At 36.8% G+C, this 27919-nt stretch overlaps 1 protein-coding gene and 1 long non-coding RNA gene across 5 annotated transcripts in view; one reads left to right on the forward strand and one right to left on the reverse strand.

Moving 5' to 3' along the window:
* The window catches only part of RALYL (RALY RNA binding protein like), a 421742-nt gene that overhangs the window by 90503 nt on the left and 303320 nt on the right, over nt 1–27919 (forward strand). Inside the window, exon 4 of one of the 4 annotated variants that reach the window (XM_080579001.1) lies at nt 19745–27413. The exons of the other annotated variants lie outside the window; for them this stretch is intronic. The gene's annotated coding sequence lies outside the window, so the exon portion shown is untranslated. The remainder of the gene's footprint in view (nt 1–19744; nt 27414–27919) is intronic. 4 annotated transcript variants of the gene reach the window in all.
* LOC308189217 lies at nt 1530–13155 on the reverse strand. Its single transcript, XR_013946147.1, has 2 exons — nt 5398–13155; nt 1530–5005 (listed from the first exon to the last, which is right to left on the reverse strand). It is a non-coding gene; the product is annotated as an uncharacterized lncRNA (long non-coding RNA).

Genomic DNA, 27919 nt, shown 5'->3' on the forward strand with positions numbered 1-27919 from the left:
TCTCTGGACTCGCTCGAGCACGTCCATGTCCTTCCTGTAGCGAGGGGCCCAAAACTAAACACAGTACTCGAGGTGCGGCCTCACCAGAGCAGAGTACAGGGGCACAATCACTTCCCTAGACCTGCTGGCCACACTGCTTCTTATACAGGCCAGGATGCTGTTGGCCTTCTTGGCCACCTGGGCACACTGCTGGCTCATATTCAGCCGACTATCAACCAATACTCCCAGGTCCTTCTCGGCCAGGCAGCTTTCCAGCCACTCATCTCCCAGCCTGTAGCTCTGCTTGGGGTTGTTGCGCCCCAGGTGCAGGACTTTGTGGTTGTAAAAGCAAATAAATAACAACTGATTTTAGTACAACTTGCATTTATTATTCTATGAAGCAAAGATCTAACCTAGTAAAGAAGAAATATTTTCAGAAAATATATTTCAAACTATAATGATAAAAACAACAAATAGATTATCATTAAAAGTGACTGGAAGGTCACTTTTAAAATCAAAAGAGTCTTAAATACATATTAGGTATTTAGAAATTATTTATTTTGTTACTTTGTTATTTTGTATTTATTTTATTACAAAAATATTTTGTAATTAATTATTTATCAGAACATGGGTTTCTCTTTTAGAATTGTTCTCTTTTTAAAGACTATTTCATTAGAAAGATAGAAAAAAATTTTATAATATAGCTTGCTATTGCATTCAGTGAAATTTCTTTATCCAGTCACAAATTCATACTATTTAAAATTTGTTGAGTGAATTTTGAATCTCTGAAAATTTCATACCTTCTGCACTTATGTTGGATAACTCTTAGAAATTTGAGTTATTTGTCTGTAAATCTTATGCTTTTATGTTTTAAAGCATGATCTTTATGCTTTTTATCTTATATGTTCAGAATGACTGTGTAATTCCAGCCCTGCATAGCATTGTTTTCCTCATATTTTGGCTGCAGTCAGTAAAAGCTATACTACTCAACATTTTTTCTTATATGTAAACATACATACTACATGAAGTACCTCGGGCGGGGGGGGGGGGGGGGTGCGGGGGGTGGGCGGGGAGGGGAAGAGAGAGAGAAAGGAGAAAAAGAAATAGTTAAATAGTAACTCTATCCTTTTCCTATATTTCTTATATTACTTAACGGAAGTTTCTCAAAAGTTACACCAACACTCAAAGAGAAAGACATGTCAGTCCTGTAACCTGCCATTTGGTAAATCTTGTCATGAAGGCACATAAAAAGTATCAAATTTTGGAAGTGTAGTGGTAAAAGATGCTTTCCAGAATCTTTAAAAATAATTCGATATGCTTACATTGTACACCCACTTATTTTTTTATCTGATATATTAGTCAGTGATGGCATTCAACATAACACCAAAGCCTTGTAAATTGGTACCTAATTGATCAATAAGTATGCCTGACCAAACAGATACAAGAAAATAATACGATATCATATATATGATTATGATATCTATGATTTTGAATACATTAACTCATCTTTCCACAGGGAAAGTATAGTCCATATCAACTGATTACTGGTGTTTGAGTTACTTTTTGCAAAATGTCAAATTGACATTTCACAGATATACTCTCTTACAATATTATGGCAGTAGTTTTCTCTGTATTCTAATTTATTTGAAGGTTGAAATAAGCATCCTCAAATGGAGTTTAAATCCAGTTTTTTTATTTATTTTGTCCTCTGTGTGTTCTAGTTTCCACATCTTTATGTCATAGCTAATTATTTAAAAATGAAAGTTGACTATGTCATTTTGCCTGAGTCCATTAACTTGAGTGCAATCCTGCCTGTTTTATCTGCAGAAACGTAGATCCTCCTTAGGGGCTTTAACCAGATGGGCTGCTACTAGTACATTGAACTGCCAGCCAAGAGAGCAGATTTCTGACAGGCATTAATATGGGTTAGAAAAGGATTCTTCCAATACAGAAAATAAACAAGTATTTTTAGCAGTGCTGCTTTCCCCAGTAGTTGCTTTCAAAACTGGGGTTCCATTCTTTATTTTGTTTGATTGCTTCAGGAATATAATGCTATGAGCAAGGACTTTATATTTTAAGTGCTCTCTGTTTAAAATATAGGTACTTCTCTGGCTCTTCCCAAACTTTTTTTCTTTTCTTTTCCTCTAAGAAAAATCTGAAAGATGTGAAAAGTTTTCTTTGCTGTTGCAGTCATGCTGATTTTGCATCATATTCTGCTCATCACTCTCTTTTATGCCTCACAATTACTCATTTGTGAGGTTAGATAGACTAATTTTGAATGGATAACAGCAATTACTATTCTAGTATGATCAGTTATTTTTTAAAGTTCCTCCAGAAATAAACGTTATGAAATGTTTCAGACATAAGTTTCCATAAGGACAAATAAACTTTTTCTTAAGTTTTCTGTTTCAGAACCCTCACAGTTCTGGTGAAGTGTAGTGCTTATGCTTTTTATTCTTTTATACAGTAATGCTTAAGAAGATCTTGCCATGTTCTTAAGTAGCTTAAATGATGGTAGTCATATTATAGAAGGGATATGGAGAATATTATTATTATTTATTTATTTTTAGCACATAGTAACTTCTTTCCTCTTCTGAACACAATCATGGGAAAATATACATATTTCAAGGTTTAGTAATGTAACACTCAGATCAGCAATGTTGCTGTTTCTCTAAGAAGTACCCCACTCTTTTTGTGCTTAGATAGCTGAACAGAGACAAAAAACAATGTCTCAAAGTGACATAACACAGTACATTCTCTTCAACGCATGGTCTTGGTGGTAAAATATACTTACTGGTATACTGCTGTTGGTTGGCCAGATGTTTTGGTTTTGTTTATGTAAAAAGTGCCACTGTATGCCAGTGTTCTGGATGCGCATTGACATTTAAAAGTTCCATTTCCATTTACATGTAATATACACATTTCAATCAAGGTATTTATTCAGGGAATATAGAGTATTCACATTCTGATGATGTAAAAAGAAGAATGAAACTTTAATTTGATTCTCAAAATCGTTTTTTCCTACCTGCATAGAACCATTTTCTTCACTGTGCATAATTACTTTGTACTGATGAGAAAGACTGATGCTGAATACAAAAATAATGAAAGGGTTAAATTACTATCAGATTTGATATGCTTTGTATTAAGTCACAGAATTCCAAACGTAGCCGGTTACATGGAAACAGAGTAAAGTTTGCTAAGAATTAGGTGAATTACAAGATCACTTGCCTTGAAGTTCTGTCATCATGAGTCCAAAGAGATTCATACAAGAGGCCAGGACAATGCTAACATAACTTTATAGGTAGGCAGCACTGATGGCACAAAATATCTAATAAATGAAAACACACTGCAAATAGACGTGAAATCACTGTTTTGTAGAGTGGAGATAAATCCCTGTAATAATGGAGAGTTTCATGAATATCGTGAGAAGTATACTAAAGATTTGAGAGATAAGGTTATGGTCAAGATAATGCCAGGTCTGTACTAAAAATAAAAATAAGAAGTCTGAGTTAAGACAGCAAATAAAAATTATTACATATTTAATTGTATTTAAAACAAGCAAACCAATTAAAAAAAAAAAAAAAACCACCACTGTGGTTTGACTGAAGAGGTAAAGCTTTTACTCTGTTTGATCAGATCACTCCCCTGAAATAACTGATGTATGGGGTTCACTGAACTTTTTAATGGATTTATCTGTGTATTTATTAATATATATATTTATTTGTGAAGATTGTCACAAGTAGCTAACATTAAAATTAGAGCTAAAAGACTGAAAAAGATGTATCAATTAAGAACTGGATCAAGGGTTCAGTTTCTGATACAGGTGAAGTTAGAATTTTTTGCAGATTTCAGTGGCAGCAAAGAAAAAATAGGCAAAGAATTCAATTCTATGTGCTCTCCTATAGGACACTTTCACACAAGTTTATGTTTGTCACACATTAAAAAAGAAGATAGTGAGATAAAGAGCTCTGAATAATGTGCATGGAGTCACTGTTGCTGGCAAACTTTTTTGAAACAGGAGATGGTGCCTATGAATACATTGTGTCTGGTGTTCTCCTCATGAAGTTTGAAAGAGTCTAAGAAATGAAGTAGGGAATGAAAGCAAGAAAAGGAGGAGAGGTGTGCTGGGATGTAACAAGTGAGCTGAAGAAAGAGTTGACCATAGGAAGAGAGTAAGCACAAAGGAAATGAACAGATGAAAGTTAGCTAAATCAAGAGAGAAATTTCTACAAGAGCAGAAAACTCCAAGGAGTTTACATTGTTTGTCAGACAACTATTTTCTTTATGACATTGCTTTCATTTTTGTATCTGAACATTTCCATATTAAGTAGTAAATATTTAAGTAATAATAACAGTTTATAAAGATATAAAATTTAAAAATGAGATGATCAACAGGTAGATGGAGACAAAAATAAAAAATGGGAAATTACCACTGCAAATAGTAGAAAGTAAAAAAGCATAAAATGGAAAGGAAAAAAAAAATCTTAAAATCACAAGAACTGTGAAATTTTTCTGCAACAGGTTAAAAAAACAGTGAAGAAAATATATCAGATTGCTGCTAAAACTGTTTTGGATGTTTTAATTCCAGGGTGTCCTAATGGATATACAACAAAGACCTCTTAATGATAGTAGGAACTAGATATATATCTCAGATCCTTTTAACACCTCTCTAGTTAGTTAGCTAGTTAAAATTGGACTCACTATAATTTCCAAATACACTTTGGCAACCTTAGCTGATATGTCTTAGCAAGAACATTACCACTGGAAACTGAGGAACAGAGATAGTTGAAATTAATGTTGCAATCTGAACCTTATTTTTAGACAGATAGTTTAAGATTAGAGGAAAATAATTATTTCAGATCATATATTTTAGCTGTCGAACTAGTACAGTCATTTCAGAGTACAACTTCCTTGGTTCCAGATCAATCAAGAGAGGTTCTTTTCCTTACTTGAAGAAGTTCCTAATGAAAGCTTCAGCTATATCATCTCTTGAATGCGATCTGCTTCTTTCCCTCATTTATTATTGCTAATAATGGAGAAAAAAACAAAACAGAAAAAAATAAAATAAAATCACTTTCATCTCTTTATAGGGCTGAGAAAGACAGTTCTGCACAGACTGAAACCTGATCCCGGCTGAAACTACCCATGTGTTCACAGAGCTGTCTGGCAGGGTGCTAACCAACACATCTTTTGTCTCTGAAGCACAAATTCTTTTCAAATTAATCAGATAAATTTGCTACACTTTGAATTAGCTAGAGATACCACCAAACCAACTCCATGTCCAACATTTTCTGAGTGAGAAAGCTCCCAGTGATGCCCCAAGGAACAGTAATGTGCTCAGAGAGCAGCTGAGGCACACAGGTTGTATACAGCAGAAGGTAACAAGCATGTGTTTAGGCAGAGCTGCCTGACACTTACTCTTAAAGTGCTACTTTTTCTTAATATCTTTTCTTGTTGCTTTTTGCTATGTTGTCAAACTTCATTCAAGATCTGGGGAGCATCCGCCCTAGACAGGAGGGCTGGGAAAGAGTTTTTTGGCAGTAGCCACTTGTTCCTTTTCCAGGTGGGAATTAACACTCCATAGGTCTTTCCCTGAAAAGCAGTTTGAAAATTGTTACTTCTTATTTTTCTCTAATGGAACATCAGTAGAAAATAAGAACGCTGTAGGAAAAGTTGCGAGAAAAATAGTCTGCCAAATTCTGTGCACATAATTACTTTATTATTTGCCAATTAGAAACACTCCTAAGTGAGCTGGTGTAGCCCAGGCCCCTATGTAAGACTTCCAACTGCATAGAATAAGAAAGCTATTACTTTCTGAAATCATCATTGCATGTATGAGATTTATCAGTGGATAAGTGCAAAGTACAATCCACATCTCCACCAGCTTGCTGCTTGCAAGCATCAGGTACCTCTGCAGAGGCAGGTATAATTGAGTTATTTAGCAAACACGTCATACCTTCATTAAGAGCACTCTGAGTTTAGAGCAGATATGTTAATGTGAAAATAATCTCTCCTGCTTTATTTTGATACACAATCCGCTTTGGACACATATTCAAGGAGGTTTTAGATTTGATTTTTCAGGAAGATTTCCATTTAAGGATGGAAACTGTGACAAATGTTAGGAAATTTTCAGAACAGCTTTAGTGAACAGAGCATGGCCATATCAATGCTTGACCTTCCAAAAAGTCATCTTGCAGTGCATTTCCATTGTTGCATGAGGGTTTCTTGCCAACATTTCACAAAAAAAATAAAATAAAAAAAAATCTGTCCAAAACAGCTCCCCAGTGTGGAAATATATCAAGCTCCATTAAATAGTAAGCCAACTGTACTGTTTATAGGTGTATTCGATTTTTTTTTTTTGATTATATGTAATTTTATATGGTAGATGGGAGAACATGGTCTTTCATACCATCAAAATTCCTGAGTTGTCATTGCGAGGGACTTTTAAGCAATGATGTTGCAATTTGTAGAGCTTTTTTTCTTCAAGCTTTGGGTAAATCTTCCTAGTTACAAACTTTCCTGTTCCCTCTCTGGAGAATTGAAAATAGCAGAAATTAAACTTAAATCCAGTGGGAAGAAATCAAAACAAGCAAACAAACAAACAAACAAAACAGAAAACACATTTCTGAAGTTTAAATACCTTACAAGCAAGCACATAGTCACTGAACACTGATTAACGTGCTGCGAGCAGAGACATAAGCTAGGCCTCTGTACCATTCAGGAATTCAGAGAACAATCCAACCTCTCCTCTCCCAATCTCTCCCCAGTCCTTGATCTATGCCAGAGCCAGGAGTAGCCGAAGAGGGACAGAGATGCTGAAGGTGCAGGAGTGTGCAGGAGCTGACACACATCCAAGCCGATCTCTGCAGTTTTCACAGGCTACTGCTTTCCTTTTCCAAGCAAGGGAGAAAAGGCACCTCACTAAGGTCTTTGCAAGTTTTTCCTTAGAAGAAAGTTTTCTTTTTCAGACAAAACCCTCAGTCAAAATGTTCTGTAGGAACCCAGAAATTCTGTGTATCTTGTAACTTCTTTCTCCAATGCAAAATTTCCTTCCCATCTAAGCTCATTCAGGATTAAACAAAACAGCTGAGACTGTCTCAGGTGAATTTGATAAGCAATGAGAACTAGCCAAAACCATAAACACCTTATTACAATCTAATATTGCTTTTCTTCCATTTTTTCCTTCCTTTTTTCTTTCCCTTTCCCAGTAGCAAATAATTGTCACCAGAGCCTGGTCTGAAAAAAAAAACACAATTCTTTTACCTTCCCTATCAAAGTGGAAACATAGTAGAGAAATTAGTTTTTTCAGTACTAAAAAGATGATACTGTGGATTAACTTTTTGTTGGACCACATGTAAGAAATTGGCACTACAGTTTAAGTACTGAGGACTGTGTCAACTGGAGATATTTTTTTTCTGTACAAGTCCTCTAAGCTGAGGTCAGTCTATTATTCCTGTTAATTGGCTTATTTTTTTTCCTGTCTCATCTATAGAGATTGTTGGTGTTTTGTTTTTTTTTTCATTTTGGTCTTTTTTTTTTTTTGGTGTTGGGTGTTGTTGTTCGCTTGTTTTTTGTTTGTTTGTTTGTTTTTCTTTTTTCACTGATTAATGGAATTGTAGCAAGAATGTTTTGTTCTTTGATAGTGTGCAAACTTGATTTAGTCAGCATTTCCTATTTTTTCTTGGTCTAAACAAAAATGAGAGTCTCTGAATTCCTAATGACTAAATTAGTAGGACAAATGTCTCCTCCTAGGAGAATGTCTTCTTTGTCATTTACCTCCAAACTTTCTTCTTTTCTTTTTCTTCTCTTTTCTTCTTTTCTTTTTCTTCTCTTTTCTTCTCTTTTCCTTTTTTTTTTTTTTTTTTTTTTTTAAATCTCAGGCTGTTTAACCTTGCTTAAATCATGACAGCAAATGAGGTTAATTTAAATGAACTGCATACTCCTATAAATTAGTAAATAAGACAGTCAATTAACCAAATTAGATCTTATTGGAAATTGGCTGCTGCCATCTGGAAATGTGTTATTAGACTTTATAGTTGGCATGACCTTTAGAGCTGGATCTAGCAGGATTTTTTATGTCTCCAAGAATTGCTTGACTTGGAAGAAGAAGTATTTGCAAAGCCTTTTTAATATTTCTGTACTTACTGAATAACTAGATTGGGATATATCATATTCCTATTGATGAAGAGGTAGTTGAATATGTATGGAATTTCTTATTGAAAAATCTGAATTACATGTCTATGCATTGGCATTTGTTACTCTGATTTTCTTTTTTCTTTATTATCTAGTCTTCTGATAGTCTTCTGTGGAATCAATCATAGTGAGACTGGCCTTTATTTGTCAAACTTTAAGCTGCTTATCTCCTTTTTAAACTGCCAGGTTTGTTTCCCATTTAGAACTTTTAGTGAAAATAAGGGCATGCTTATATTGAATAGTGAAGTTTTGAGGTATTGTTTCAGTGGTATCCAGGCTATCCTCTCTGTAGATAGCTCAGATGAGTGCTACCTGGACAGAAAGTTGCATGTATGTGCATGCTTTCTATTGCCCTAGGAAAATTACAGGGCAATGCTGTTCTGGGGGTAGTTTGTTCAGTGCTGTCTTGGGAATGGCTGTATTACATGGCCAAGTATTTATGTTATTGAATGTATTTGCCATTACCTTCAGTATATGAAAGCTGTAATAGCTTGCTGACCTCATTCAGGATGCTTAACCTGCAGCCTGTACAGGTTTGGAGACAACTTATATTGAGGTTGAGTCTCATCCTTCTGCTGGCCCTGTTTCCTCAAGGATTTTGTCAGCAAGTGGTGGACTGCCCAGGTAGGTTGCTCAGAGAGGTTGTGGAACCTTTATCCTTGGAGATATTCAAAAGCCATCTGGACGTGAGCTTGGGCAATTGGCTTTAGGTGCCCCCCTTCCTTGATGGGGTGCTCCCCCATCTCACAAGCTATTGAGATGGTTGGACCAGATGATATTCAGAGGTCCCTTTCAACCTCAAACATTCTGTAATTGTGACTGGATAATTCATGCTTGTGGCCTCTGAAGCTTCTTATTGGTGTTTCTTATAATGCCTTCTCTTTCATAACACAGAGACATGTTCTCCAACACGATCAGGTAACAGACCCTTGCAAAGAAAGAAAGAGTAGAAAAAAGTTGACAAACTCCTGGGTTGTTGACCTAAGCCCCTGGGGTAAAATGATTTGCTTCAAGTCATAAACTGCTTTTTACTCTGTCAAGAAATGTGTTACATGATGCATGGCTAATATGCAGTAAAGCTGTCACTGTATTACACCCACATGCACAAACAGACCGGCTGTGGTTCCCAGATGCCACAGAACTGGTCATATGGCTAGGAAGTTCCCCCAGCTGTGGGAAGAACTGATTTCTCAAAGCAGAGAGAGCATTTGAGTTAAACAAGCAGAAAAATATATATATTTCCAGATATCGGATAGAATCTGTTTGGGAAGAGGAGGGATTTGGACAAAAAGAGCACTACTGTGCCACAATCAACAAAAGCTTCATAAGCATATATATGTTTTATACATAGGTGTCATTAAAACTCAGAACAGATATGCCTTACCTAAGCATCTACTCCTATGTGTTCAATGAATATGTTTTCTTTTTAATGTCTTTCCAGTGGTATCTTATGAATGGGTATTGCTCTAAAATGGACTTTAAATTTTGTGCTATGTAGATTTCCATAAAATAATTACTACAGATTCATTGCTTAGCATGGGATCTGCAACTCTTCATATTTAGAAAAACTATATGAACAAATCATGGAGTTCAATAATTATTTTGAATACTTCAAATTACTGGAGAAGTAAAAGACTTTACTGATCAAAATCTGGACTGAGGCCTGGAGTGTTAGAGACCCTAAAATGTCTTCCCTGACTGGCTCTTGACAACTTAGCAGCTGCTGACAAAAGGCAGAATTCATGATACAGTTCCTAGAAACTCATCTACTACCACTGTTGTGTCCTGGGAGATTTTTATGTGATACTGACCAAACCGAAGAGCTCCATTGTAGAAAAAATGTATGCCTTCTGGAGGGGCAGCAAGTAGTTGAATGAAAAGGGAGAAAATATCTGTTGCAAGACTTTCATATGATCTCTTCTATAAGGTAACAAAGGGTTGTTGGAACAGCTCAGATCCTTCGGTGTCTCTGTTTTTCTTCAGTTCCACAGAGTTGTGGATATATTGCAAGAGAGACTGAGGTCTGGAGGCCCCTACAGTACTTCTTGAAGAAGTAAGACTGAGACCTGCAACCACTTTAGAGGCCGGGTTTATCTTAGTCTTATTTAATTTAGAAGCTGAGTATCTAGGGAGCCATGAAGAATGAAATAACATAGAAACAAAGTTGGATGTGGCAGTGAAAATGTTTGTTTACAGTGAGGTAGGGATCCACTTAATTGCAAGCATTAGGTGACAGGAAAGCATAAATACTATGTAACTGTTACACTCATTCAGGTAGACCCTTAAGACTCCTGGATTTTATTTTATTTTTTTTCCTGGGGTGGTGGGAGTGAGAAAGGGAGATGATCAAAAACTAGTTTGCTTGCTTTCCTTAGGAGGCAGTCAGGTGTCATGGTTAATATGCATTGTGCTGTTCCAAAACTTCTGATATTACTTTGTAAATGACTTTTCAGCAACATAATTTTTTGTCTATTATTTTAAAAGTTTGGTTTATTTCTAGATGTTTTCACAACATAACTTTCATTTTACTAACTTTCTTCAGAGTGACTACCAGGTAAGAATTTCTATCTGTGATAGTTGTAGAGAAGAGATTTTTTTGAATTCTGTTATATCACTGAAAATAATGATTGGAAATGTCAATAATTTAATACCATTTTCTTGCAAGTGTCTCCTGTATAAACATAAAAATTAGGTATTAATCTTGTACTCTTGAACACTCAATACTAGACAAAATTGTTAGAAAGACATTTAAATACATAAATCACACTAATAAAGGTAGTGTGAATGTACTCTTCTTGTGATTTTACTGAAATACAGTGCTTATCAGGAATGTACATCAAGAAATTATAAATTCTTAATGCCACTATCTCTGCCCAGAGATTCTCATTTCTCTTGGTCTCAAACTGTAGCATTTGTTTGCTTATAACTGTGACAGTATTTCTGCTTGCTTCAGAATTTTGCCTAATTAGCTGATTTGATAGATCTGTGGAACTGAATATATTTGTATATCTGCCTGGGAGCATGAGAAAGTAGTAAATAGATAAGCTGTCTCTTCTGCTCCACTGGTGCTTTGCATCCACTGGTGATGCTGTATCAGAACTCTGGAATATTAAATCACCTGACAGTCATTATATCATTAAGACTGAATATACTACTAGGATGTATTAAATATTAGCCCTGAATACAAGTCATATTAGCTCTCTTTGTCCTTGTCTTTGTTGCTAGATTTAACTAATATGAATTTAATGTATTTCTCTAAAAATATATGCAAAATAAAAGATTTCATAGCAACAGTTGAAGTTTTGGGATAAATAAAACCTTACCATGCACAGAGCACAAGTAGCTTGTTTACTCCTAATCTAAACTGCCACTTGCAACTGGAATTGGTCTTCTCAGTTATATCAGTGCTGTTCAGCATACTTAAAGTAATATCAGGTTATTCTTCAAGGGAAAAAATGCATGAAGTGACATAGATTTTTAAACTGTTATATTATAAAATGCAAAACCTATGATTATTTCTTTGCTCAAAACTATCCAGGGCGTGTTAGTGTAATGGGCAAATTTTTGTCGGCTTCCTCTCTTCTGTAAATATACAGCATCATGTTGTAGTTCCTCTGTTAAAAATAGTTTAATGTGAGGACAACAATAAAAAAATAGATTTCTTTTTTTTTTCTTGTTACCACTGGGGGAAACAAAGTCAATACATTGGAATAGAGGTAGAAGGAGTCTGAACTTGAGACGTGAGCTTTTTAGCTTTTTTAAGGAAACCTTAGTTTCTATAGATGGGAGATTTTGACCCTTCTTTTTCTATAGAGTTGGCCTTCCTTTGGCCAAGAAAGAACATATGAACAATTTTGTATCCTAAGTTAGCTATCTTCTGTGGTATGATAGGGAAAATGAATAGGAGGCTCTTCTAAATTCTCTTCCCAATAGGCAGTTAAGTAATTACTCAGTGGCTCTTTTTGCTCTCTAAAGTTAATCTTCCTTTTGCTTTGACTTCTGAAAAATCAGAGGAGCAAAAAAGCATTAGTGTTGGTTGTATCTTTCTGGGGAAAGATTTGCAAATGAGGAGTTGAGGACTTCCATGGAAGTAACTGGAAGGCAAGACAATTTTACTAGTACTTCTACTCAGAGATCTATAGAAAACCAAGTGATAATGGGGAAAAATAATGTGAGGAAATATTATTTACTAATTTATTATTTCCTGTGTTCCTGTGGAACTTCTATTCTAGCAAATGCAGTTAATTTACTTAGTTTCCCTGTTTTCTGTGTTGTTGTTTTGTTGTTCTTGTTGTTGTTTTCAGAACAGTGTATTTACTATGTAGAATTCTTTCTTAATATTTAAATGAAATAGAATAAAAGTTATTGATAATAGATAGAAAAAGTCTTAAATCCATTTCAGATGCTAAAAAAGACGCATAATTTTTAAAAGTTATAAAATTATCACAATATTTTTCTAACTTTTGCAAGAATATGAATTGCAAATGTCTACTTTGAAATAATTTACTCTTAAAAAACTATGAGTGGCATTTTAAATATAGGGTGAAAAAATCTGTTTTTTAGAAAGGAGTGTTCACTATATTTTGCTTTCTCAAACTTTGTATTCTATGCGTGCATTATCTCAGTATAGCTTTTGCTGAGGTTTTATCTGATTGAGGTTGCATAGAGTGGAACATATATGTTTAGCTAAGTAACCCTTGTACCATATTTATATCTCAGTGTGGTACAGAACAAGTCTTGCTTTCTCCATGTATCGTAATTTGTTTGTCATAAACTTCATGAAACATCAAGGGAGACTATAGCAGCTGACAGAAACGGGTGCTGCACCACTGATTTAAATGGATTTAAGCCTGCCTACATCCATCATAGACTTGGTTGTCTTCCAAAATATATATATTTTTTTTCTGTTGGAAATGACAATTTCAGATTGTTCCACTTGTAATATTGCTAGAATTAATGATGGTATTATGCAGTGAAATGTAACTGGCCAGATTCTGCCAATTGGATTTCTTATTAGGCAACCATGTTCTATGTTTTTGCTTGTATTGCAAAAACAAACATATTTTCAAAATCAATTTTGGGGGGGGGGGGGGGGGGGTGGAGAAGAGGAATGGGAGGACGATGACACCTTTCTTTTGGTAGTCTTACTCAACCTTCATTACCATGTTGATATGCATACAGACTGCAAACAGCACTTGGCTAGCCAGTCATTCTGAAAATGTTGCTCTCCTTTTGTTGCATCAGATGTTAAATTGTCTCTGCTTTTGAGGCTAGCCATACAGTCACAATATCGCTTCTCCCAGCTTATTTCCAGTTGGTGTCAAACACTTTATTCCTGCTCCCAGATGGCTCCTGATGTCAGCATCTTCCCTACTTCCTGCTATATTTAAGCAACCCCCCTTTCTCTTATGCTATTCCTAATGCTTGAGAAGAGATTTTTGTAAATGCCTGTTGGGTTACTTCATTATCCCCTTCAAATCCCTCCGTAATTCCCCTTTGCTCTGATGCCTGCAGGGACCTTGCCAACAGTTAGCCTAGTGATGTGTTATGACTACTGCCAATATGGTCCCACGGTTTCCGTGTGCTCTCCTGTCTATATCCATCTGTTCTCTCTCCTCTTGTGCTCAGGATATGCTTATGCTCTTGTCACTGTAGCTAGACAGGAGAACTGAAGTTTAAATTGGCTACTGAGAACACAGACAGCCAGGAGCTCAGCATACGGGCTGACCTGGCCTGGTCCTGAGATGTGGCCCACCTCTAGCCCTACTCCTCAGGAGCAAGTGACCTTTGTCCTCTGTTCTTCCTCGAAGAGTGTGCAGGTACTGTGTGCCACAGTCAGGATCCCTGTAATGAGTGTTGCCCTTCTCCAGGTAGCTCTCATCCAGCTTTAAAAATCTAACTTGCCTGAGGCAATCATTTGAAATTTATTAAGTGGCAAGGAAAACACAAGGGGATATACTTTCCTTATGTTGCAAAATTGGTACTGAATTTCAGATAAATCACAGACTAGCAAAGTGAAAAGAATATGCAACTTTAATATAATCAAACGGAAATCTAAAGTTTTTGAGTCTCAACTAGCAATACAGACTAAATACTGCAAAGAAAAAAAAATCAGATATTTATTGGTGTTAACAAGTCATAGCTCAGTAAAGGAGGGAAGATAATATCACAAGTTCTTGATATTTTTAAAAGTTATGCATGAATGCAAATAGAAAAAGTAACAAACATATGATGTAAAGACCAAGCAGCAAATCACCAAAGATGCCTTAATACCTAATGTATTGGGCAGCCAGTCTTGGTTGTGATCTAGGCATGATCAAGCCACCTTTGAGAGCCTCTGCTGCAATCTTGCTTATCATCTAGAATTTTAAGGCAATAAAGTAATCTTGTGCATTCTTGGAATTTAAGCATTTAGGTATCTGTATCTGTGCTTAGGAGTTATATGCATTTCTTTAACATCGGTACAACGTGGATTTATTTTGAAAACTTGAGGATACCATAAGCCGCAGGGCTTACATGAGTCTCCCTAATCACATAACAGTCTCTATCCAAAAGTTCTCTGCTTAGAAAATTTCAGTTTAGAAGGGTTGGGTTCAAAGCTTTCTGCAGCTTTAGCTGGATTACATTTTGTTCAAAAGTGTATTTGTATGTTTATGTTTATTTTACTGATCTTCTAGAAAATAAAGTTTCTTATTTGAAAAATGCATTTGATCTTCAGGGTCATTTCACCTTATATCACTCAATTTGTTTTTATCCCTAGAAATATAGGGGATGAAAAAATAGAAAATAAAAGGCAACAAAAAACACCACCACCACCAAAAAAAAATACTTTTTGTTTTGTAGCCAGATAGCTTTCGAGTTTTCAGGAGAAAGGAAATTACTATCCATGCTTTGTTTAAAAACAAAACAAAACAAAAACACCACTTTAATACTTAGGTACAATCAAATATCCTTGGCCTTCTCTTGGAGGGATGTTGGGGAGAGAATACTTTTTCCTCTTGGATTATTCTGCAGTTCTGTGATGCTTGTATGATTATCTCTATCAGGAGAAGAAAGAAATTGCAATTAAGTATTGCTCCAAATGAGAGCTAGGTAAGACAATAGAGAAATTACTCTTTAAAAAGATTATGAAAGATCTAGACAATGAAAGTGTTACATAAATTCAATATGCAACACTTATTCTTAAAAAGAATTATAAGAAGAATCTATGTTAAGTTCATTAGATAATTCTGAAGTCTGTGTGTAACTGTTACTGGTGTTGTTACCAATTAGTAGCTCCTGACATACAGTGGTAATATCATTAGAGATAATAATAGGTAAGACTCTTAAACAATACTTGTAGTCCTGCAATGCTAATTTCTGACTCAAGTCGACCAAGAAATTGTTCCTAACAAAATCAAGTGTTCTGCCTAGCAGATTAAAAAAAGTGAAATGTAGAGATGGGCCTTTGCTATAATCTGACAGCAGTATTGTCATTACCAATGTATAGGTGTGGTGGTTTTACCATGCTAGGCAGCTGAACACCACAACCACTCTCACTCCCCCTCCTTGGATGAGGAGGGGAAGAAGTAAAGGAAAGAACAACTCACGGGTTGAGATAAGGATGATTTAATTAAAGGAAAAAATAAATAATTATTAAGGAAAGATTATTATTAATTAAGCAATTTAACTAAACAATTTAACTAAACAACAATTTAACTAAAGAGGAAAAAAAGGGAAAGGGGAAAAGTGAGGGGGAAAGGGAAAACTAAACAAAACAATTAAAGGCTATGTGGAAGTGCAGAGGAAAGAAATTACTCTCTACTTCCCACAAATGAGCGATGCTTGACCACGTCCTTGAAGCAGGGCCTCAATGCACGTAGCTGGTGTTTGGGAGGACAGATGTTTTCACAACGAGAGTCCACCCCTCCCCTCTTCTTCCTTTTTCCACCTTTTATTGCTGAGTGTGACATCATATGGTATGGAATATCCCTTTGGTTGGTTTAGGTCAGCTGCCCTGGTGATGTTTCTTTTCTCATATTTTTGCCCACCCCCTAGGAGGGTTAGAGAGAGTCCTGATGCTGTGCCAGCACTGCTCAGCAGCAGACACAACACTGGTGTGATACCAGTGCTGTTCTAGCTACAAGTGCAGAGCACAGCACTGTATGGGCTGCAGCAGGGAAAGTTAACATCCCAGCCAGACCCAGTACAATAGGCTTCCACATTTATGTATTTAAATGGAGTTTTAGAAAAGTGACTAGAGTTGGTACTGCAAGACTTCAAGATTTTCAGATGAAAGCAGGTTCTGAATTCCTTTTTATTTATTTATTTATTTATTTTAAGTTGGATATGGGTATTTATAGCATTAGTTGCAGAGCTTTTGGGGACAAATAATATGTCAGCTGGAAGAGTATGACACAAGTAACAAGGAGCAGAGCTGAATATCTCTGGCTACAGACATGAGTACTTCCCAGGAATGCTTATTAAATTTGAATTATTCTTGGAGTTAAATTTAATCCATAACTTACTGAATTTAGAAGTCTAAAATCAAGATGTCGTTTGAAACCTGAGGTGGTGAAAAGGGCAGTATCAGTACAGCAGATGCAGTGACTTCTTGTAAACAGGCTCTTTATTCAGGTAGTCCCTGCTTGCCCACCTATCAGTCCTTGCCTCCATGCAAGTATAATCAGGAAGTTATTTTACAAGAGGTAGCAGACCTTGGTGTTTAGCTGATATCATTTTGGGAATGCTTACTTCACGCATGTCAACTTTATCTCCTCTGCAGTTTAATTAGTAAACATAGACTTCTGCAGTTCATTATTGTACCCTTTAACACCTATTTTGATACTTAATCTCACTTTTTTTTAGTCAAGTTTTTCCCGCAGCAAATACATAAATAACCTACATATAATATGTCACCTAGACTTTCTGTATCTTTGTCACCCCTATTTCTGGGTAATATCAAGAAGTAGCACTAATATCCCCAGCTATTATGCCTTATTACTTAATGATTTCAAAGTGGATTTGGGGATACTGTACACATGTAAAGGTAGAAACAAAAAACTAAGAGTAATATTTCTTAAAATTGTTATTGGGTTTGGTTTTCTTTTAAACAACAAAAGTTGTTATTGGTGGATGGTTTTGTTGTTTGTTTTTTTGAGAAAAGTTGCTATACATGAACTTCAGAAAAAAAGAACAATTCTTGTCTGAGGCCAAGTAGCCCTATAATTTATTTATTTCCTGTTATTTTCCAAAAACCTCTAGAGGTAGTTCATAACTACTCATCATAAAATCATACATTTAAATTCCCACTGAGATTTTTTTCATTTTTCCTTACAAGCAAATGGTATAAATATCTTTCTCAAGAACTTGATTTTAAGGGTGTGACTCAATACCTGTTAATGCTAATATAAGTATTTTCATTGACTTCTATTGAATCTCAGATGGTCTTGCACATTCAATATGCGGCGTTACTCATAATTTTTGATAACGTAGCCTTACTGAGGGACCAAATATAAACTGCTGATGTGCTTTTTAGTACAATAACTATTGGCATAATATAGGCTGTATTATTCTAATATTAAAAAATATAACCTTTGCCATCTTAATGGAGAAGCAGGCTGTATGTCTTGAATCTCTAGTTTCAGCTATACTGTACTATACTTTTGGTTCTGAGGAAATACATACCTATAAAAATATGTTTTGAAGAGAATTTAAGAAACTTTTCAAAACAATCATGGTAGGAAAAAATACCCACTTTCTCCACTAATAATTTCAAATGGCCATTGTGGTTTCCTGAAAAGATTTCTTGAAAAAGGAGTGGTTTTAATCAGTTAAAATAATGGGATATGGTCAGTTTTCAAAGTGCATATGTCTCTAAAAGTAATGTATTTCTAAATGAAACAGCCTGTTGTTCCAGTCAGAGGTGACTTGGACCATGTGGAGCTCAGAGTGGCTAGAAAGCACTATGGTTTCTTAGGATTTACACCTCTCCATTGAAGTTCCACATCTATGAGCGGGTCTTCAGCTGATACAAAATTTGTTAGAGTGACACTGGCTATGGACGTGCCCCTAACATTGCTGTCCTGCCAAGCTCCCACCTAACTACTGTTAATTCTCTTTTGATATTTGTCATCATGAATATGCTTAGCTCCTCAGGTCCTTGCTTTGGTTAGACTGATGATGCTAGACGTTAGATGCTGCTTTGCTATTATAAATAGCTTAAGCTTTTTGATGGATTATTACTGTGTAAAGAACCCTTCATGGTAACGGATAATTTTGATAGGGCTATCTAACTGGTGTCCCTTTATTGTATGCTTTGGCCTCTGACTGAATGGCATTCCCAGAGAATACTGTTTCTGGCCCACGTCGATGACTTCAACAGGATAATTTTCTGTTGTTGTTGTACAAGATAAGTAATGTTTTCAGGAGTGTAAATAGTAAAGCAATTCAGAAATTATGAAAAACCTTCATTTAGGAAAGCAATGCTGTAGTCCTACCTCTGCAAACACACCAAAGGCTTTAAAAGTTAGACTTGATTCTAGATTTTATTTATTTATTTTGAGCAAAGCTCAAAGGAATGATAGAAAAAGACAATGCACTTGAAGAGAAAATGACTGTACAATATATGTAATACTTTTTGTGCTGGCAGTCAGACCGACAACTTTGATAGTGATTGTAATGGATGAGATGATGCTTCATCATTGGAAGGTTCTGGTGTGGAAAGCCCTGATCTACAGTTGTAGAGTAAAGGAGGGAACACAAGTATGTCTCCTTATTTGCCATAAGGTTTTTCTCCAAAAGACATCATAACTAAGCAGCAGTTGACAGAGGTGAAGAATTTTCCCCTCTCCCTTTTCCTCACTGACTACTACAATTTCCATATCACATACAAGGTCACTACATTTGCATTCTTAAATGCAAACTGCCTGGACATGCAGCAGATTCCAGATTCCATAAAGATGTTTGCAATACAGTGATAGCTTGTAAGGAAGACTCTGTGCCTTGCAGCACTGTGCGTCTCCTTGAATCATTATCTCTGCTTATATTAAGTGCACTACCCCCTGTTTTATAGAGGTTACCAAATTTAACATTTATGGGCAAAGCAGCTACTATAATTGTCTTAATTTAAAAGGCGTGAACCTAATCTGGAACACCAAATGAGAATTTCTAATTTATAATAATATAATAATAATAATAATAATAAATTCTAAGGAAAGTTAGAATTACCAGTTATTGGTTTGTTTGTTCTTTTAAGCTTATTTTGGGGAAAGTGTGATTAGGAATAACTAAACAAACACATACAGAGCTGGTTTACAGAAGTACTCTGTGTGGACCTGGAAAAACATGCGTGGAGAATCCCTCTAAAATGTGGGAAAAATATACTTTGATATTGCTTTTCAAAAATACATGTTTATTCTTAGGAACTTTTTAGTTTTTTCTGCACCCAAAGATGTTTGTATGTTGTAAAATAAATAAATAAAATAAATCCTACAGCTTTTCTTAGTGGATAGTTACTGTACAGACATGATCATCACTGATTCAAAAATATATATATATTAATTATAACAACCATTTAATCTATTTATTGCAGCTTTAAGAAGTCTTGATGTCAACTGGCAGCTTACAAAATAGAACTGACAGTTTCTTTGACACTTTCAGCATAACTGTGAATAAGATGAAGGTTCTGCTCCCATTAGTTATTTCCACAGAAGCGCCTGTGTCATTCATTGTGGAGGAATTGAATTCTGCACTGTGTCATTGATGAAAATGAAATTTGTTTTAATAAAACCCTGTCTTAAATATTAACAGGTAAGGGCTTTTATGTTTTTATCATGTTATGTTTTTGTGTAAAGGAAATCTTCTCTCCCTCCTCCTATTCTTATGATCACTTTTCTTTCCTAAATCATACACAATCAATAAATTATAATAAAGTTCTTAAAGGAGAACTTCAAACAGAAGGATTAGGGAGATTCACTTCCATCCTAACAATTTATCCATAACTAACTGAAGGTTTAGCTTCTTGTCACTCTGATTCATAAACTGCTTAAGAACCAAAAACTTAGCATTAATACAAGCTGAAGCTTGTGGTAAATGAAGTATGGCAACTGGAATGTTATGTTACGTCCTATTTTATCTTAAAATATGCCTATATCTCCAAATTCAAGGAAGTATAGATATCTCAATTTTCTACTTCCCACTCATCTGGCTTATTGTAAGTTTAGATCTCTTCAGATCAGAAACCTATAAGATTTTCACATTAAGCTTTGAGGTGGACATGTAAGAGAGGCACTACCCAGTGAGTGGTGTGACACTACTGCAATGGGTGTGAAGCAGGCTTTTTCAATGTTCCCTTGTTGCTCCTGTTTCAGGGAAAAAGTGGCAACACTAAGTCTCTTTGATCTCCTGCTGTATTTATGGTAGGTTTGCATGAATGACACAAGTGGATTGGTCACCCTGCTCTCTGAATTGGCCAAATGGGAGGCACTTCCAGCTCTGTAAGCTCAAGTACATGGCTGTGCCATCCTGCATCATCATAATGCATATAGGGCATTAAGATTGGAGTTGCCTTTGGATATCAGGTCCTTTATTTCTGACCATCCTCAAAAAGTGGGACAAAGGGCCTTTAAGTGTTCAAGGGTTAGTTTTTATGTCTTCACCATCTTCTAGGCTATGCTTTAGAGAGTGAATTTAAATTACTGGTGTTAAGTACTAATTTAAATCTGCAAGTAAAATAATAATAATAATAATAAAAAAACTCATATTAAATAATTGATTTTTTTTAATTTTAATTTCTTATCTATTTTTTTTTCTTAAGCAACTGGGTGGGGGGAAAAAAACAACACATAAAACTGTTTATTATACAGCACTAAGGCTGAATACACTACTGCTTTCAACTAACCAGGAAACGATAATTAATTTTAGTAGGAATAAACACTTTCACCTGAAGAAAGTGTTCCTTCATTACAGGCCATCTAAAATTAAGCTAAATGTATATAAAGAAATGCACACACTGCGTGTGCATATACACACGTTCCCTGACTACTACAAGTTTCACATCACAAACATAGGACTATATTTGCATCCTCAAGTAGAAACTGCCCAGACATGCAGCAGAGTATCTAGATCCCATGATGATGCCAGATCTTGCTATACAGTGATAGCTTGAAGGATAAAGTATATAAATATGTATGTGTGTATATATACATGTGTGTGCAGAAATATATTTTTCATGAGTAAAATACCAGCACTAACTGCACTGGAAATACAAACTTAAGCGTTGCAGGATCTATGTTCGTTTGAGAGAGACTGATTTTTTTTTTTTTCCCAGAACATCAGTTTCCCTTCTATATCAGTGTTATAGATGCATATGATATATATATATATAGCATATTGCCGTTTCCATTGTTTCATTAAATAATATTTTTCCTCTGTGTAACTAACGCAGAAATAGTTGACTTTTAGTATTTTGGGTAGAATCTCCAAACAATTTTTAAACATTATGTAACTTCAGCATCACACAATTTGAAAAGTATTTGTTTAAATCAGTCAGATGTTAATATACATTTTAATTAATTCCACCTATTCATATTTTTGCCAAATATTAACATGTATCGTTCTACTGTTGAATCAGAGTCATTCTTAGAGAAAGCTTTGTGTTTTTTGTGTTACAAAATGTTCACAAATCATTATGTAAAGTGTATACAGATTCAACCTGTTGCTGAATATACTGCTATGTACAAGAAGACACTTTAACTGTCACAAAAAATGAGCTGGATATTTCAGTTTTTGATAACTATAGGTTTTCAGATTTCCTTTTCATTTGTGTTTTCCTTTGATGCACATATTGGAGATATTGAGATCAATGAAAAGAGGTCAGACATTCAGAAAATATGAAATAGCAGTGAAAGGGATGCCTGTTTTCACTTTGGTGAATAATAAATTGTATGTGGCACTTAGAGCAAATAATTTAGCTCAGAATGAATTTGAATCAGAAGTATGTTGAATAAATGCAGTGGAATTATGCTCAGATGGCTTCATACCATAAATATTTCTCAAAAAACTTGCATAGAATAAATAGTAGCCAATGCAGTGTGCATTTTCCTATCTGAACAAAAAGTCAACAGAACCAAAGCAACACAAACATTTTGAAGGCTCCTGACACATTTGAAACAAAATATTGTTTCCTAAAGTTTTCTAGATATAAATTTATCTGAATTTAATTTATATAACTCAAAAATTATGCTCATCTTTTTTGTCTCAGTCTTCACTACCAGTCAAGCTTCTCTGAATCTCTGGGCAGGGACTGAGGGACCACTGTCCCTCCCACTGTAAGCAAAGAGCAGGTTGGAGACCACCTGATAAAACTGAACAGGTACAAGTCTATGGGGCCTTATATCTAAATTGGAGAAAAAGAGATTGGAAGGGTATTTGGTGGACAAGGAGTTGGCTGGATGGCTGCAGCTGGAGAGTTGTGGTCAATCGCTCTATGTCCAGGTACAGACCGGTGAAAAGTGGTGTTCCTCAGAGTTCCATTTTGGGACCAGTGCCATATAGCGTCTCTTACTGATTACATACTCAGTGGGATTGAGTACACCCTCATCAAGGTTGCAGATGAGACTAAGCTGAATGGTGCAGTTGATGCATCAGAAGAAAGGGATGCCATCCAAAGGGACCTGGACAAGCGTGAGAACTGGGCCCTAAGGAGGTTCAGTACTTCAAGTGCAAGGCAGGGTGCTGCACCTGGGTTGAGGCAATCCCAGATATGAGTACAGACTGGAAGAAGAACTCATTGAGACCAGCCCTGTGGAAAAGGACTTGGGGGGTTCTGATGGATGAAAAGCTTGACATGAGTTGGCAGTGCACACTTGCAGCCCAAAAGGCCAAGTGCATCCTGGGCTGCATCAATAGAGGAGTGACCAGAAGGTCAAGGGAGGTGATTGTCCACCTCTGCTCTGCCCTCGTGAAGCCCTTCTTAGAGTTCTGCATCCAGGTCTGGGGCTCCCAGCACAAGAAAAACGTGGACCTGTTAGAGTGGGTCCAGAGGATGACTGCAAGGATGATCAGAGGGCTGAAGCATTTCTCCTCTGAAGAAAGGCTTAAAGAGCTGGGGCTATTCAGCATAGAGGAGAGAAGGCTCTGGGCCTCACTGCCACCTTTCAGTACTTAAAGGGAGCTGATTTAAAAAAAAAAAAAAAAAAAAGAAGTGGCTTTATACTCAAGCAGATAATGATAGGACAAGGGGGAATTATTTTAAACTAAAAGAGGGGAGATTTAGATTAGATGTTTGGAAGAAATTCTTTACTCAGAGAGTGGTGAGGCACTGGAACATGTTGCCCAGGGAAGCTCTGGATGCCCCATCCCTGGAAGTGTTTAAGGCCAGGTTGGATGGGGCCCTGGGCAACCTGATCTAGTGGATGGCATCCCTGCCCATGGCAGGAGGGTTGGAATTGGATGATCTTTCAGGTCCCTTCCAACCCAAACCATTCTATTAAATAACAAATATTATTTATCAACTGGAATATACTTTTCTGATTTAAAGTTTTTCTTAATTACCCAATAATTCATGTTGGTTGACTTTGGTAATAATAATAAAAACTTTAATGGGAGAAAGAAAAAAAATCCACAGAAACCTATGACATTACAGTTAATTCCATTTACTAAAGTCCATAGTTCTTTAAAAGGTATTCCCTCAAAAACTTCTCCTCCTGTAAAGTAACTCCATTAGGATACCACGATGTGATGCACTGTTCAGTGTTCTACATCCCTCCATATATGAAGAAATATTTCATAAAAATCTGATGCTATTCAACTTGATGTGAAATATCCCACTGTTTTCAGCTGGTGAAGTTTTAATTTCTTCAGTTTGTATTGAAGAAGAAGCAAGTGAAGCAAATTGTTTGACATTTTCATCTTTGGAACTCCAAGCAGTGTATTAATGTGTCTTGTCTGCAAGTTTCTTGATCTGTTTTAAAATAAGTCTCCAGAGCTTGAGCTGTGCATAGGATGAGCCTTAAAGATCACAAACCTAATGGTTCCAGTGCTGTTAAAGCAAAAAATAGCTGAGATTTTCTTTCTAAATAACAGCACATTCTAACTGCTGTGTCCACATCAGTCAGCCTTTGTGCTCAAGTGAATGACTTATTTCCAAATATTATATTATTATTATTTCCAAATATAATATTATTACTGCACTGGAGGTGCAGTAAGGTCTGTAATATATTCACCAGTCTGAAGATGACCACTTAATAAATATATAACCTATGTAACGAGGAATGGGAGGAAAAAAATATAAGTATACAGAGAACTCCCCTTCAAATACTTTTGAAGCTAGGAAAACTGATGGATTATAATAACCATGAAAATGTTCCATCTTCCCAATGAAAAATCAGAAATTAGGCTTTAATAAATACTGATATATAATTTTACTATGCAACAAAATCTGTCTAGCATTACAAAATTCTTACTAAATGGATAGCCTTATTTGATAGGGTGTGTTTACAAATTTACTGTGTTTGAAAAAACAAAGAAAACTTTGAAGCTGTTAGAGATGCATAGACAGTCTTACAAAAAATCTACACTTTTGTGGAAGATAATGGTACAGAAAATGTGTATTTCAGCTCCCAGTTGTTGTTGTTGTTGTTTATTTATTTAAGTTATTTAGATATTAGGTTACATTTATTTAATATTTGTAATAATTATTTAATATTTAAGCTATTTAAATTTTACGATGAAGAGAGAAATTTGTGTTATTGACTTCAAACTTATTTCAACATTAGTGAATTGGATGTATTGGCAGTTCTGTGCAATGCGTTTAACTTGTAGTTTAGAATATGATCTAGAAGCCTGGAAAGAGCAAAAATTAAGCAGGCACAAAATGACAAAAATAAATAATGGGTGTGTAAGTCTTCTTCACACAAACATAGCAGTATAGTTATTGTAATTTAAACAGGCTGAGGGAGTGGGGGTTGTCCAGCCTGGAGAAGAGAAGGCTCCTGGGAGACCTTGTAGTGGCCTTCCCGTACCTAAAGGGGACCTACAGGAAAGCTGGGGAGGAACTCTTTGTCAGGGAGTGCGGTGACAACACAAGGTGTAATGTCTTTAAACTAAAAGACATTTAGATTAGATATTAGGAAGTAATTCTTTACTCAGAGAGCGATGAGGCACTAGAACAGCTTGCCCAGAGAAGCTGTGGATGCCCCATCCCTGGAAGTGTTCAAGGCCAGGTTGGATGGGGCTTTGAGCAACCTGACCTAGTGGAAGATCTCCCTGCCCATAGCAGAGCAGTTGGAACTAGATGGGCTTTAAAGTTCCTTTCAACCCAAACCATTTTATGATTCTATATAATCTTAATATTTTAAATGGGAAATGCAAGCTATTCTGTGACCAATCTCATAAAAATGAGAAGGAAGTTTCTTAAGTTTGGCTCTCCAGCACTTCATTCTACTTCTTCTCCCTTCTGTACTGGACTCCATTTTCTCCAGAACTGATGGATACTGATAGAAACTGCAGCATTCAAAAAAGCACAGAGGGTGTTGGTAATTGAAGATTCCTCTCTGAGAGGCACTGAGGCATGCTTTTGTTGCCCAGGCAATCTATCAAGAGTGGTTTGCTGCCTGCCTGGGACCAGTATTTCTGCCATCACAAAGAGGCTACTGAGCTAGGTTAAGCCAGAGGACTATCACCCATTCCTGCTCTTTCACGTAGGGACAACTGAGTCTGCAACAAGGAGACTCTGAAACATCAAAAGGGACTTTATGTCCCTTGGAAAGATGCTGAAAGGGTCAGTAGTACAAGTAGTGTAGAAGCCAGCATGGCTTCACCAAGGGTAAATCGTGCCTGACCAATCTGATGGCTTTCTACAATGGAGAGACTGCATCAGCTGACAAAGGAAGACCGATGTCATCTACCTGGACTTCTGCAAGGACTTTGACAAGGTACCACATGACATCCTGGTCTCCGAATTGGAGAGGTATGGATTTGATATGTGGACTATTCAGTGGATAAGGAATTGGCTTGAAGGTTGCACACAGAGAGTGGTGAGCAATGTTTCTATGTCCAACTGGAGGCCGGTGACAAGTGGTGTACCTCAAGGGTCTGTCCTAGGACTGGTACTGTTTAATATCTTTGTCAACAACATAGTGGGATCGAGTGCACCCTCATCAGGTTTGCAGAAGACACCAAGCTGAGTGGTGCAGTTGATATGATAGAAGGAAGGGATGCCATCCAAAGGGACCTGGACAGGCTTGAGAAGTGGGCCCACGTGAACCTAATGAGGTTCAACAAGTGTAAATGCAGGGTGCTGCACCTGGGCTGGGGCAATCCCAAACGAGAGTAAAGACTAGAAGAACTCATTGAGACCAGCCCTGTGGAAAAGGACTTGGGGGGTTCTGATGGATGAAAAGCTTGACATGAGTTGGCAGTGCACACTTGCAGCCCAAAAGGCCAAGTGCATCCTGGGCTGCATCAACAGAGGAGTGGCCAGAAGGTCGGGGAAGGTAACTGTATCCCTCTACCTTGTGAGGTCCCACTTGGAGTACTGTGTCCAGGTCTGGAGCCGCCAGACAAGAAGGATGTGGAGCTGAGTGGGTCCAGAGGAGGGCCACAAAGATGATCAAGGTGCCGGAGCACCTCTCCTACAAAGATAGCGTGAGAGAGCTGCGGCTGTTTAGCCTACAGAAGAGAAGGCTCTGAGGTGACATCATTGCAGCCTATCAGTAATTAAAGGGGTCTTATAAAAAGGATGGAAAGGACTCTTTACTCGGGTAGATGATAGGACAAGGGGGATAGTTTTAAACTAAAAGAGGGGAGATTTAGATTAGAGGTTTGAAGTAAATCTTTCACTCAGAGGGTGGTAAGGCATTGGAACAGGTTGCCCAGAGAGGTTGAGGACGACCCATCCCTGGAGGTGTTCAAGACCAGGTTATATGAGGCCCCGAGCAACCTGATCTAGTGGGTGGTATCCCTGTCTATGGCAGGGGAGTTGCAACTAGATGATCTTTGAAGTCCCTTCCAACCTAAGCCATTCTGTGATTCTATGAATCTATGATTCTATGATTCCATGATTCTAGTGGGTGGCATCCCTGTCTATAGTAAGGGGGCTGGAGTTAGATGATCTTTAAGGTGCTTTCCAATCCAAGCCATTCTATGATTCTATGATGATTTGATTATCCCAAGTTTCTCAAAACCAATGAATTTGGATCACTGTATAGGAAACTCCTAAATTTCCACATCACTAAGTTTCACTGAAGAGACTATCTGTTGTGGTTTAACCCGGCTGGCAGCTAAACACCACACAGCCGTTCGCTCACCCTCCCCCCTCCCTCTCTGGGATGGGGGAGAGAAACGGGAAAGTGAAGCCTGTGAGTTGAGATAAAGACAGTTTATTAAGACAGGAAAATAATAATAACAATAATAATAATAGTGATAATGATAATAGTATTAACAATAATAATGTGTAAGAAAACAAGTGATGCACAATGCAATTGCTCACCACCCGCTGACCGATGCCCAGCCTATTCCCGAGCAGCCGGCCCCCCCACCCCGGCCAGCCACCCCTATATATTGTTTAGCATGACGTCAGATGGTATGGAATACCCCTTTGGCCAGTTTGGGTCAGCTGTCCTGGGTCTGTCCCCTCCCAGCTCCTGCTGCACCCCTAGCCTGCTCGCTGGCAGGACAGAGCGAGAAGCCGAAAAGTCCTTGGCCTGGTGTAAACACTGCTCTGCAACAATTAAAACATCAGCATGTTATCAGCGCTCTTCTCATC

Source organism: Anser brachyrhynchus, assembly GCF_964034855.1.
Source record: "Anser brachyrhynchus genome assembly, chromosome: 2".
Taxonomy (NCBI): domain Eukaryota; kingdom Metazoa; phylum Chordata; class Aves; order Anseriformes; family Anatidae; genus Anser; species Anser brachyrhynchus.